The 12,319-nt window shown below is 43.5% G+C and overlaps 1 protein-coding gene across 5 annotated transcripts in view; it reads right to left on the bottom strand.

The window, feature by feature from the left end:
* The window catches only part of SIAH1 (siah E3 ubiquitin protein ligase 1), a 50,586-nt gene that overhangs the window by 10,047 nt on the left and 28,220 nt on the right, over positions 1-12,319 (bottom strand). The window contains exon 1 of one of the 5 annotated variants that reach the window (XM_064519587.1): positions 10,478-10,529. The exons of 3 other annotated variants lie outside the window; for them this stretch is intronic. The gene's annotated coding sequence lies outside the window, so the exon portion shown is untranslated. Of the gene's footprint in view, positions 1-10,078; positions 10,378-10,477; positions 10,530-12,319 lie in introns of those variants that run through there. One more of the 5 variants, XM_064519585.1, reaches the window with a different exon arrangement.

Here is a 12,319-nt window from a genome sequence, read left to right as displayed (position 1 = left end):
ATGAGACTTTACCATATTTCTTTTCTTCTTTTTAAAAATAAGCAAATCTTGCTGATATTGCAGAACCACGTACTGTAGAGATGTGAGGATGGCGATAGGGAAATACCGCTCAAAGATGAGCACTGCGTATTCTTGCACTTTAACTGGTGCTCGGCAGCCAACCCCTCTTCTCTCTGTTGGCCAGTGCTGCACCTCAGTGACAGCGTCAGCAGTCAATCAGCTGTCAGAGCCTTCCTCGACGGAGAGACCTGAACTTCTAGCATGCATGCACATGGCACCTATAGCATAATAAACTATGGTATGCATTTAAAACAGCAGCTGTCCCACACTAGCTTCCTCTAGACATTTCTGCTGTAAACTGGAAGTGCCTTTTTGCAGTTTGCCTTAGTTTGAGTACAACAAACCTAAGATAAAGCAGAAGCACAGATTTCAGAATAATAGCAGGGCAGAAACCACAGAGTTTAACAAAACAAAGACAAACTTCATATGGAAATACAGACAACTCTATTGAAACAACATATAACAGGTGAAAAAGTTCTGATTTTTTTTCAGTAACACCTCATTTTCTTTCACTGTGCACAGAGCACAGTGAAATGAGCTTCATCAGGATCATCTTCCAACAGTAATTCAGCCCAGTAATTTCTATAAACCCAGGCAGACCCTTTTAAAAAGTTCCAGTTTTACTGCAATTTGCTATTAAAATTATGGAAGCATATAGGAAGACCAACTACAATGTAAATTACTAACACCACCAGAAAAAGTTATTTTTCATGCTGTAACATACTACTGTTCAGAAGTATCTAAAGCAGGAAGCACTTAATTCTGCTCTGTGAGATATCGTAACTACAATCTGTACACAATCATAATCTATTAGTAAAACAAATAAATAAAAATAACTCTGTAAGTGTTAAGAACAAATCCTACTGAGTGTGACAACTTGGGCGCTGTGTTTCTTTCCTCAGTTTGATTTTGCACAGCCTGTGTTCTCCGCCGTATCCTGTAACTGCCATGCGCTATTGCATCACCATGCCGTGTCCGTGGCAGACGCAGGGAAGAGGGTGTGGCATGGAAGTACCTACCTGAATAAATACAGCTAAACTAGACAAGAATACCCGTGCTTTGAGGTGTCTTCACATACAAACATTTTCTGCAATAACTATTCCAATTCAGTATTTTATGCTCAGTAACTTTTCTGCATAACTAAGCAGTACTAGGGAGCAGACCATCAAAATAACCAGACCTGATCAAAGAAAGACCTGGCCCATAACAGACCCTGATCATGACGCAGAAAGCTGCTTTGTAGAAGGAAGAACCAGAAGGGCAGGATTATTTACACTGACTACTTTTATAAAGATCTCTGTATTTTGCGTATTCATTAAATTCATACATACTTCAATCTTAAATAACAACCTACTCTTGCGATCCTTAATTTGTGCTGTATCCCTGCGTGCAGCCCTGATGAGAGCGGAGCTCTGTAAAGGGTGAGGACCTGGCACCCTGGTGTGTAGGGGAGCTTGGGGAACTGAGAGAGTGACTGCAGAGTACAGACACCCAAACTGTCGTGCCACAAGGTATGTCAGACATGACCTCTACACCGAAAAACCACCGCTAAGCCCAGAACAGCAGCACTGGACACCTAACAGTTATTTGATTCACAGTCTGAATCCCTCCCGTAACACCGATACCCATCTGGAGAGTAGGACTGAACAAGACTCCAACACCTTCAGTTTTCCCTTTTTTAGCCATTCTTGCCAACAACTGGAACTTCTACATCATCAGAAATTACTGATTACTGATCAGGACTTCCAGTACTAACCTACACAGAAGCTCTAGTTACCTCAGTTACTTTGAGGGAGAGTTTTAGAAAAAAAAAAATTTTTAATCCAGATATTTAGTTTTCAGAAGTAAGAACATTTAGAAGAACGACAGATGAAGATGGTGTCCTTATTTTACCAAACATAAAGGGCATACCATTTTTAAACATAAATGGACAAGTCTGTATTTTTAAAACAGACATTTCTACATTTTGGAACAATAAGATTTTCTCATTATACATATTAAAACGAAAGCTTTGGAAATCTGAGATGGGACACTGGCTTTTGTATCTTGTTGATATACTACAGGTAGAAAATAAAGAACATTGAAATTATCTCCATTATAACACACACATCACCTTACCAAAGTGCAAAAACCTAGTGGTATTTTCGCATTCCCGATAGTTTTAAATATTTCAGTATTTCATCTCTGCAAGCTTCCTTCTTCTGCAAACATTGTGTTTCTGGCTTCCATTCTCTGAAGTGCATGTGCTACCTTTAAAACCAATACAGTTTACTTGAGTGACTTATTTTCTCCTGCTCATCAGTTCTGACTCAACTGTATCTATAGCACCGTAGCACAAGGATTCAATTGTCACCACTAAAAAACTTTTTTTTTTAATCGCTATTATAACGTTACTTGAATTTTCAAACTTGGCTACTGCTAAATTTACCACGGCTGTATTTCTGTACGCAGCCAACAGTTTTAGTGACTACAGCTTTGCAGAACATGCTTTCCACAAAAACGTTATTTTAGAAAATGTGGTTTTATCTCACAAGTAAGAGCACTCTTTAGCCAGGATTATCATCCTGAGACACAGCAAACAGCAATGGAGTGAACTATTAGCTCCACAGACTGCCACACTGCACCAAAAGATTCAGCAATTCTTGAAACCTAACCAAAAAAAAAAAAAAGAAAAAAAGGATTAGTTGTACTAGAGCAGCAGTCTGTGGCATGGCAGATGCATGGCAGACCTGAGTTTAGTTCCTGCTCTGTCACAAGCTTTCTGAGTCATCACAGGCAAGTACTTCCCTGCCTTATGGAGGTTTTAAAATACCTTAACTAGCTGCAAATCTCAGACATTAACATAACAGGGAATTAATTACTTGATAAGGATACTAAAGAAATTTAAATAGGGTCTATAAAATAAATTTTTGTTTAGTAGTACCTAGAACTCACTATACTTTAAAGGACACTGTTAAATTATGTTAACATCTCAATCTTCATACTAAAATCAATAATGTTCAAACTGCAATTGCTATTTACTTTCCAGAGAAATGATCCATGTGCTGAAAACATATGGATAACTGGCCTCTATTCTTTACCTCAAGGAGGCAAATCAGGGAGACAAAAGAAATCTTAATACCCTTCTCACTAATCGTACTTCATATAGTCTGAAAGCTTCCTTCTTCTGATGCGTCAACTCTGTACTGATATTCTACGGAAAGCCAACAATAGTAACCTTTCTTTAGAGGAACCCTTGTGTGACCAAAAAATTCATTCTTCGTGAAGATCCAGCAGCCCAGCTATTGAAGCAGGTGATTCCAGTTCAGCAGAAAAAGAGCTCTCAAGCTAAAGAATTATATTTTCTTTTACTCCCATTAAATTCTGTCCAGGCATACATAAAATGCAAACAGTCACACTCACTATTTCATTTATTTGTATTGCCTAGGAAATGCTTCATGGCATACGAAATTAAACCCCACCCATAATCATTCTGAAGTCAGGCCTGGGTCACTATCAGAAAATAAAAAGACACAAGATAATACAAATGCTTTGGAAACCACAGGAGTGGATGCATCTTTCTCCTACTTCATGCTCTCTTTCTCAGCACTTTCTAAATTCAATACACAGCATCATGTCCTTTTCTCTACAATATCATCCCTTCTCCTGTTGTGTAGTTAAATCAGAACTTAAGTCTATGTTCCAGTGCTGAACCCAGAGCATCAAACCCTACCAATGACTCATTATCTGGAGCTTAACTGTAAACTATATTATTTTAAACCTTTTTCTTTTACAGAAGTGTTACAAAAAATATACTATGTTTGAGGATCAAGCACTCACAAACTAGGAAACAATAAATTTAAAGTTCCACAGGCAACCCTAACCCTACCTCCTCCTATGCATACTCAGGAGCCATCTTTGTGACACGATCTTCGCTGAACCCCTGCTCTATTCAGTAGAGAAGCCGCTGTGCATCCATGGAAGAATTATGCTTGTACAAGGAACCACAATTTTTTCTTTAAATTTTTGAACACCTGATCTAAAACAAAGCTGTTTAGGTCAGCAGTTGTTTAACATCCTTCAGAGTTTTCTTAGAATTACTCCGTAACATGAGCTGTTTTAGAAGAATATGTCTCAACTTCCATAATGGAATGTATACTTTTTTTTGTAAAATGTATTTTCTAATGATTTTACTTGACCTAGCACAAAGCCAAGCTAAAATTTTACAATACACCATCAACAATAACTATTCTGCCAACGAAATTATCCCCTAGTCACACCAGTGCAACCAGTCTTCAAATTACATCCTTAATGTACTTGCATAAACACATATAGATATCAGCCATGTAGAGATGAGCCATACACAATTCTAACTCTCAACTGTGTTGACGCTTTCATGCTCCAAAAAGAGAAAAAAAATCCTGTGAAAGTCATTTTTATGATTTTTTAAATTACTATTATATAGAGAGGTATATTTTTTTTCAAAACAGTCACTCAGAAATAAGGAGATTTGTTGAGCAGAGCCTTCAGTTTTTAATTAGAAGACAACTGCATGTGCATATAACGAGAGAAAAAAGAATGAAATTTAAGGCTCATCTATACACAAAAATTGAGTAAGTCTGCATCAATTTAAAAACAAATTTTAGTTAAACATGCGATGCTTATCTTGTAGACCTCCAAATGGGTTTATATATGTTTAAACACAATTGCACACAAACATATATGGAAGTCAAATTTGATTTCCAAAACAACATTAGGTAAATTAAGAAAATCAAGATACCTGGTCATAAGGCTTGAACAATTTCTGTGTCCTCTGTTTGGTCAAAAAACTGACAGAAGTTAGTGAGGTATCAAAAAAAAAAAAAAAAAAGTCACATGGCTCATTTTCACAGACTGCAGGACAACATTAAGGTCTTGGTACCAAGTTGATACATCAAGTTATAGGCAGTCTAGGAAAGCAATATTATTTTTCAAAGAGAAAGTAGAAGCTATGGATGTTTCAAAAGCACCTGAATACTTTAGTAGCACCTTTAAAAACTGCTTAGTTATGTTTTTCTTAACAGCTATTCAGATGCCACTGCAAACGCTTGAAGAAAATGGTTTATCCACAGAAAAATCAACCAGATACAGGCCTCACAACTCCAGACACCCATGCACAGTGTGGCAGGGTGCAAGTCCACCGTTTCTGTAACAAGCAAAAGCAAACTCCCACCAAAAGGGATGGTTGTGCTGCTTGCCATTAACTTTTTTCTCTCTTCAAGGTAACATATTCAGCAAGATCAGCCTTGCAGAAGTGTAAGAGTGCTTATATTGGCACGAGGAAGACACCGAAAGCCAGCTGACGAAGCGGGGGGGCCCTGGGTCTGAGCCGTGAGCCTGCGCTTACAGGGACCCAAGTGCTCTTGCAATGACATCAGAGGGCAACTTCTCTCACAGCAGCACTGGCACTTACATGACCATGCAGTAAGCTATTCTGGGAGGTGAACCAGGGGAAAGTTACCCATCCCTCACAAGCTATTAGTTTTCAACTAAACTTGGGACTGATACTGGCCACATTAGTGCCAGCATCACTGCAAGTGAGAGTGGCAACCCTATCACGAACATTATGGCAGCCTCCATAGAAACTGTCTTCAGCTGCTGCAGAACCGTACTTTCCATGTGCTACACCTTGTTCAGGGTTACATCTTTTTTTTCTTCTTCCCAAATGATGATGTGTTAACAGCAATTAATCACACGTTTTAAAATCACAGTACCTACATCACATTTCAGCCTACAGCAACATGTAGTGAGATTTACAAAACAGCTTAAAAAATCAGTATTTTAGTTATTGTTCCCTTGTAAAATATAGAAGACACAGAACCTTCTTTTATGAAAGATATGTTATTCACAGTAAACAGAAGTAATAAAGATAAGCCTTTAAACACACCTACATTTCTAAGCTAGACACCAGCTCTACAATTTTTACATAAAGGAATTTATTCTCAGGTATTCCCTTGTCCAATTTAACACTAAGTTGTTTTAAAACATTCCTCTTCCAGTTAAAACCTTTTCAATTTCTTGACAATCTGTACATTAGCTAAATTTAATATACATACATACAAAGGAAAAATATACCTTTCTTTTGACACATTTCATCTGAACGAACGTGTTTGAAATTAACTCCCAAAAGTATGGCATTCTAAATGCTCTTCCTTGACAGTGTTTGAAATACAAACTCTGAAAAACCACCTTGGTCTTCTATCAAAAGTAAGTTAGTTTAGTTCTGTTCAGTATTATATGTGAGAAATATAGGAAAGATCTTTAAAATATGCACTTAAAGATCTCATGCCACACAAACCAAAGTGCAAAGAACTGCTGCTTCACTTTAAAGGGGCTGATGACTAATTTTTAAGCAATAGAGTTATTACTACACTCTTGTTGCTTTTCTTCATGTCCCAGCAAGGTCATCAATTGTTACAGGAAAAGATACAAGACTGTTTTTAGATAAGGCAAACAAAAAAAGGAAATGGCCAACAACAACTGTCTGAAGATGATTTTGCTGCAATTTTTAAAACATTTTCCCTGCCTGAATACACGTGCAATAATTTTTTAAATGCACTTCCAGATGCAAAAGGACAAATACCATCTTCACCATTCAAATAATGCTCTATTTTCCCATTGAAAACACGGTCGATCTCAGCTTCAGTTGTCAGTTCTCAACGCTACATTTCTACAAAGAGACACAAGTCACAATCAGAAGTACACCATTTGGCTAACTGTAATTATCTAGCACTTTATCTGATTAAAGCACTGTGGAATTAGTAACCAAATCTCTCATTATTCCTGCGATAACAGAAAGAATCACCATGTTACAGATAATGACAAATAGGCATATATTTAAATTAGCTGTCTCGGACATTACAGAAACATAGCATATGGACTGGATTAAAACTAAAAAAAAAAAAAAACCAAGTATGGAATAAAACCTAGAAGTATTAATGTGGCATTAATACCAGGTTTTGTCTTCTTTCTATACTAAATATAGTTAACAGCTAAACACTCTACAGCAAGCATAAAACAACCCCAAGTCAGTGATTTGGGAAGATTTTTGTTACATGTAATTGAGCGCTAACAGAAAAAAGTCAGGTAAAGCTGAAGTAACATCTCTTTGTAACCGCCCAGTATTTATACCTATCTCTTCATTTCTAGTCCACACAGTGATACAATACACAGAGAACACACAAAAAAATCACATATTTATTGTGAAACTATACATTTCTGATATGAATAGTACATACACTTTGAAAAACTGTGAATTGCCTAGCGCAAAAAAACCCTTAATATTTAATATGAAACTGTTTTTCTGTGTAGTGTATTTTTATCAGAGCCAAAAGGGATATCAACTACAAATCATTTTTTTCCTACTACTATTTTTCACTTTTCTTAATGCCAATTTTCCTTCAAAAAACAAAACAACAGAAAAGCAAACACTCCAGTAAAAACGATCCCCTACATCTACAATGTTCATGATGTTAAACCTAGTAAATAACTGGGAGGAAACCGTAACCTTTGGGCCTTAACTAAGTGAAGGCTGAGACGAACTAGAGCTTGCTGGTGTCCTCACAGCGCACTTCACTGCAGCCTGTCTACTGCAGCCAGGTAGCACTCAGCTACATAAACCAGGCATTCAGGTGACTCTACAGTCAGCAGCTGCTAACACAATTTCACCTTTCACAATTTTCACCGTGGCTTTCTGCAGACTGGAAACACGCATCACAACCACAAAATTTTTTGAGTTTCCCATGCGTGTCTGGAGTTTCAAATACCACTGATTTACCTTGATTATTCTGGTTCAGCTTAGCTCCCGAGAATCAGACAACCATTAAAGCCAAACACACACTGATAATCTATTTGGCAGGACTTACAGTCCCACATTTAAAGCCAAGAGTTACAAGATTGGAAACAATGTTACGAAGGGAAAAATAAAACAAAGCTATTTTAGCTTAAAATTCAGAACATCATGTTTCTTGTAGAAGCTGCACAGTCTTCCAGAAAGTCTTAAGTGAGGAACAGAGTTCATAGACTGTCCTACTTAATTTCTCTGGGTTTTGAGACCAGTAAAGCTGCTTCTGATATGAACACACTCATCCTCCCCGCCTTTTCTGCATTAGAGGCAGGTGTCTTTGAGCAGTACTTCTTTCTGAATTCACACCAACCACATAGCAGCAACAATACTCAAATCTAAGTACAGATAATGTCTCAAACAGCAATAAGTACTTCTGCTATTCAAAATATTTGCTTTCCTTAGTTCACACCTACTTAGCTGGAGCCACTAGATTTCTGAGCTAACTCCTCCAGTACAGTCTAATTAGACTACAGCATTAAAACCTTCCAACACAAATGATGGATTAATGGGCAGGATACTCTGTCATGACACGTTTTCAGGAGCAAACTGCTCATCATCTCATCAGTTTTACAACTCTTGGGCAACAACAAACTCCTAAAAGTATACAACTGATAGCCTCTGTTCTTTTTGGATAATTTTGCACTGCTATGAAAAGTGCTGAAGATATTTAACAACATCAGTTTCCAATGATGTTAATGCAATTAACATCTCTAGCACTCAATTTCAACATCAATGTTACGGCATAAAACAAATGTTAAAACTGCAGCTAATCTGATTTATTCTTCAGGTTATTTTCTGGAACTGGTAAGTCCAGAAACCCAAATTTTATGCTCAAAGCCTCAGTAATAATCTACCCATGTTCCAGTGCCGCCAATCTTCCTAAAGACCAGCCTGAAGGACTCAGGGCTGAAATAAGTCCCTTCCCTTTTTCCTCCCCCTCTGGAATGCATGGTGCTAGCTTCAGAGTTTAGGAAGGAGATAAACAGACAACCGAAACTATGTCCTGTGTGTGGAATGTCCCACGTCCTTCATGACCTACTCTGATTAACTATGAGCCTCCTAACATATGCTCTTTGGCCACCTTAAAGAAATTAAGTCACTTTATTTATTTAGTGCACGAGCAAAGGGCTCATGTCTGAGGAAAGGTAGCATTCACTAAGGCTGGTTGAAAGAAAGAAAGAAGAGAGAATATTAGAGAAATGTGGTATATTTACAAATGAAAAACAAAAGCTAGGCTTATAATACTTAAAAGCTCCATCAGTTCCGCACTGAAAGAGGGACTCGGTTCTTCTCCTTAAGAAATACTTAGGATACTTTGCCTTTAGCTACAGACACTACCAATAGTTACCTAAACCTAAAAGCTATCTAAAATGGTGGTAATTGAGAGGTGCAGGGCCGGGGGCAAGGGGGGAAGAACGAGAAGGAGCCGGAGGTCTCCAGGCCTTTAAATCCGCAGGGACAGCAGCGGGATGAGCGGGGACTCTGCCCCTCTCCGCTCTCGCTGGATAGAGAGGAGGAGAAGGAGGAGGTGGGGGGGGGGGGGGAGGGGGACGCGCAGCCTCCCCCAGGCCATGTCACGGAGCCGCGGGCAGGGCCGCGGCGAGGGGCCCGGCGGGGCCGGGGCAGCGCCAGCCCCGCCGCCGCGGCCCGGCTGACCTTCGCTTCTCTTCGCGGCGCGGCGGGCCCGGCCGGGCTCCGCGAGCACAAAGCGCCCGAGCCGGCGCGGCCGAGGCCGAGGCCGAGGCCGAGGCCGAGCCCACAAAGGGGCAGCGCCGCGGGCGGGCGGGGGCGGCGCGCGGCCTCCCCCCGCAGGCCTGCGCGCGGCCTGGGCCGGGCCGCGGGGCCGCCGCCGCCTCAGCCCGGCGCACAATAGCCCGGCGGCCCGGCTCGCCGCCGCCCTGCCCGGCCGCGGCAGGAGGCGCCCCCGCCCTCGCGTCCCCCCGCAGGCGGCAGCGCGGCGCCCGGCCGCCAGCAGGAAACCGGACGCCCGGGCCGCGCTTAGGCCGCGCCGGAGCCTGGTGCGCGGTCCGCCGCGGCCGCCCCCCGCCGCCGGGGCCGGGCCCGGGGCCTCCGCGGGGGCGAGCGGCGGAGGCCGCGGCGCGGCGGCTGCTGGCGGCGGCGCGGTCGCTGGGCCCGGCCGCTCGGCGCACTCACCTGTGGGCGCCGGGCTGGGCGGGGGCCGCGCTGCGGGCGGCCTGGCTCCCCGATCGTCGGCGCTGCGGGGCGACGGGCTGCGCGGCGCTGGCCGAGGCGCTCGGTGCCGGCCCAACCGCCCGAACCGACCGCGCGCTCCCTCCCGCCTGCCGGCCGAGCAGACACCGCCACGGGGGCGCGCCAGCTGCGGCGGAGCTCTCCTGCCTGCGAGGCGCGCTCCCGACGCGGGCGGGCGGGGGCGCGCGACCGGCGGCCGCCGCGCACGCGCACGCGCCGCCGCTCAGGCCGCGCCGCCCCGGCGGCAGCGTGTGGAGCCGCCCGCCCCGCCCCGCCCCGCGGACAAAGGCCGCCGCCCGCCGCGCCCCCTCCCCCGCCGGGCCCCGCGCGCCCCCCGCTTACCCGTCCCGCCGCGGCCCCTGCCTCAGCGGCGCTGCGGCCGCCTGGCCCGCGCCGAGCCCAGGCGTCGGCCTCCTGTCCTTAAAAAGAGGGGAAAAAAGGAAAACAAGATCCTCAAAAGCGCCCCTTTCTTACAAACACCCTTAACGCCCGCAGAGCGGCCTTCGACGCTTCTAGAGGGCTGCCAGCCATAACCCCCCCCCCAAAAACCTTTGCGCGAGGCGGGTCAGGCCTGCTCCATCGCGCACGCCACGCAGCCCCCGGGCGGACCGACGCGCGTGGGGGTACTCGCGCTCGCTTCTGCTTGCTTGGATGAGCGCTCGGCTCCTCTACGGCTGCTCTTCTGACGCTTGCCAGAGGACAGCCCCTGTTTATTTTATTTTCAGTAAAATATTTAAAAATATGTATTCATGATCTTACTTTATTTTTTGAATGACTGAAGCATGTTCTTGGCTAGTTCAGCTGGTTATCCAGATGGCTCTCACTATCCTGCTCCTTCCTTTCAATGACCAGCAAGCACTTCTTTCTGTACAACGTGCCTCTGCCCCCTCCGCCAAGTCTAGCTCTTACCGAGAGACTTCAGAATTACTTCGAAGGCAGCTTATCTCACCGCAGTAATGCAATGCAACATTTTTCAATCTCACTATTTAGGAATCCTCCTAAGTGTAAATAATACCAATTATTTCTTTTCAAAGGACGACAACTATAGGAGTATGACTTCTTTGCACCTATTTTTTCCCTGCAAATCGTATAGTTATGCAGTGGTTCCAGAGCCTTTTCTCTTAAGCGTTCATGGGTAGTGAAACTCTCACAAATGATTACCAGGCTATAGGTTAGCCCGCAACCAGCTCCCATTATAATTGCCAACTTACTTGAACTCTTAAAGGGATAGGCAATGGTTAAGCAAAGTCTTATTTTTGTTCTGCACAGGAAGGGGCATATTCCTGAAGCATCATGTTATCAATATTAGCTTTTTTTCTATCTTTGATTTTAGTACAAAATAGGGCCAATCATTTGATGTATTTTTAAACATACAGAAGCAGTAGTCGAAACTCAAAAGAAGGTAGTCCTCTACAGACAACAAGGAACAAAGCGGCTCTACTAGCAGCACTTAGTATTTTTAGATATGAGAACCAGAACCCTTATCAGTTCCATAGTCTGTGTGGTTTATTACAAAGCATCTCTGTGGTTAAGGCTTTGATCCTGCAAACACACTAACTTTTAGCTAAAAGAAGAAAACTGTATACAGCCTCACAGTCCTATATATCAGATAAACTAATTAAGCTTAGTTTCTAATGGATCTTTTTCCTACCTCTCTCCTCAGCACAGTAACCTCCCACTTCACTTTACTCCCCTGTTCTTGGTAACCTCCTTTCTGCAGGGCCTCCGGCCTGCCCCTGTACCTGCCTGCCCCCCCCCATACCCACCTGCCCCCCCGTACCCGCCTGCCCGGCGGAGCTGCGGCACGCTCGTGCCCCGTAGCTGACGGCCCAGCAAGAGGCAGCACAACGCAGCCGCTTCCGAGCTATGCGCGCACACCAACTGGTTGGTCACCCAGCTCACATCTGCCAGCTGCCCAGCCAAAGAGTTCATGCTACCCCCCTGCCCTCACTAGGGCTACTTATTTCAGTCTTTCTCTTCTATTCATTATAACACTTTTAAGAAAACTTCAAGAACCTCACTGTCTTTGGGACTCATTCCTCTGTCAAACTGCGGCGAAGCTAACCCATCAGTTCAAAAGCTAGGAAGAGAGGGCTGGCAGGAATACACACCACAGCAAGGTTGCCCAGGCCTCATTGCCTGGGGAAATCAGACTAAAAAGGTCTCAAAGGCACATTAAGAGGT

Source organism: Dromaius novaehollandiae, chromosome 13 (assembly GCF_036370855.1).
Source record: "Dromaius novaehollandiae isolate bDroNov1 chromosome 13, bDroNov1.hap1, whole genome shotgun sequence".
NCBI lineage: Eukaryota > Metazoa > Chordata > Aves > Casuariiformes > Dromaiidae > Dromaius > Dromaius novaehollandiae.
The sequence above is the reverse complement of the archived record's forward strand: the minus strand, read 5'-3'. Positions and strand labels throughout refer to the sequence as shown.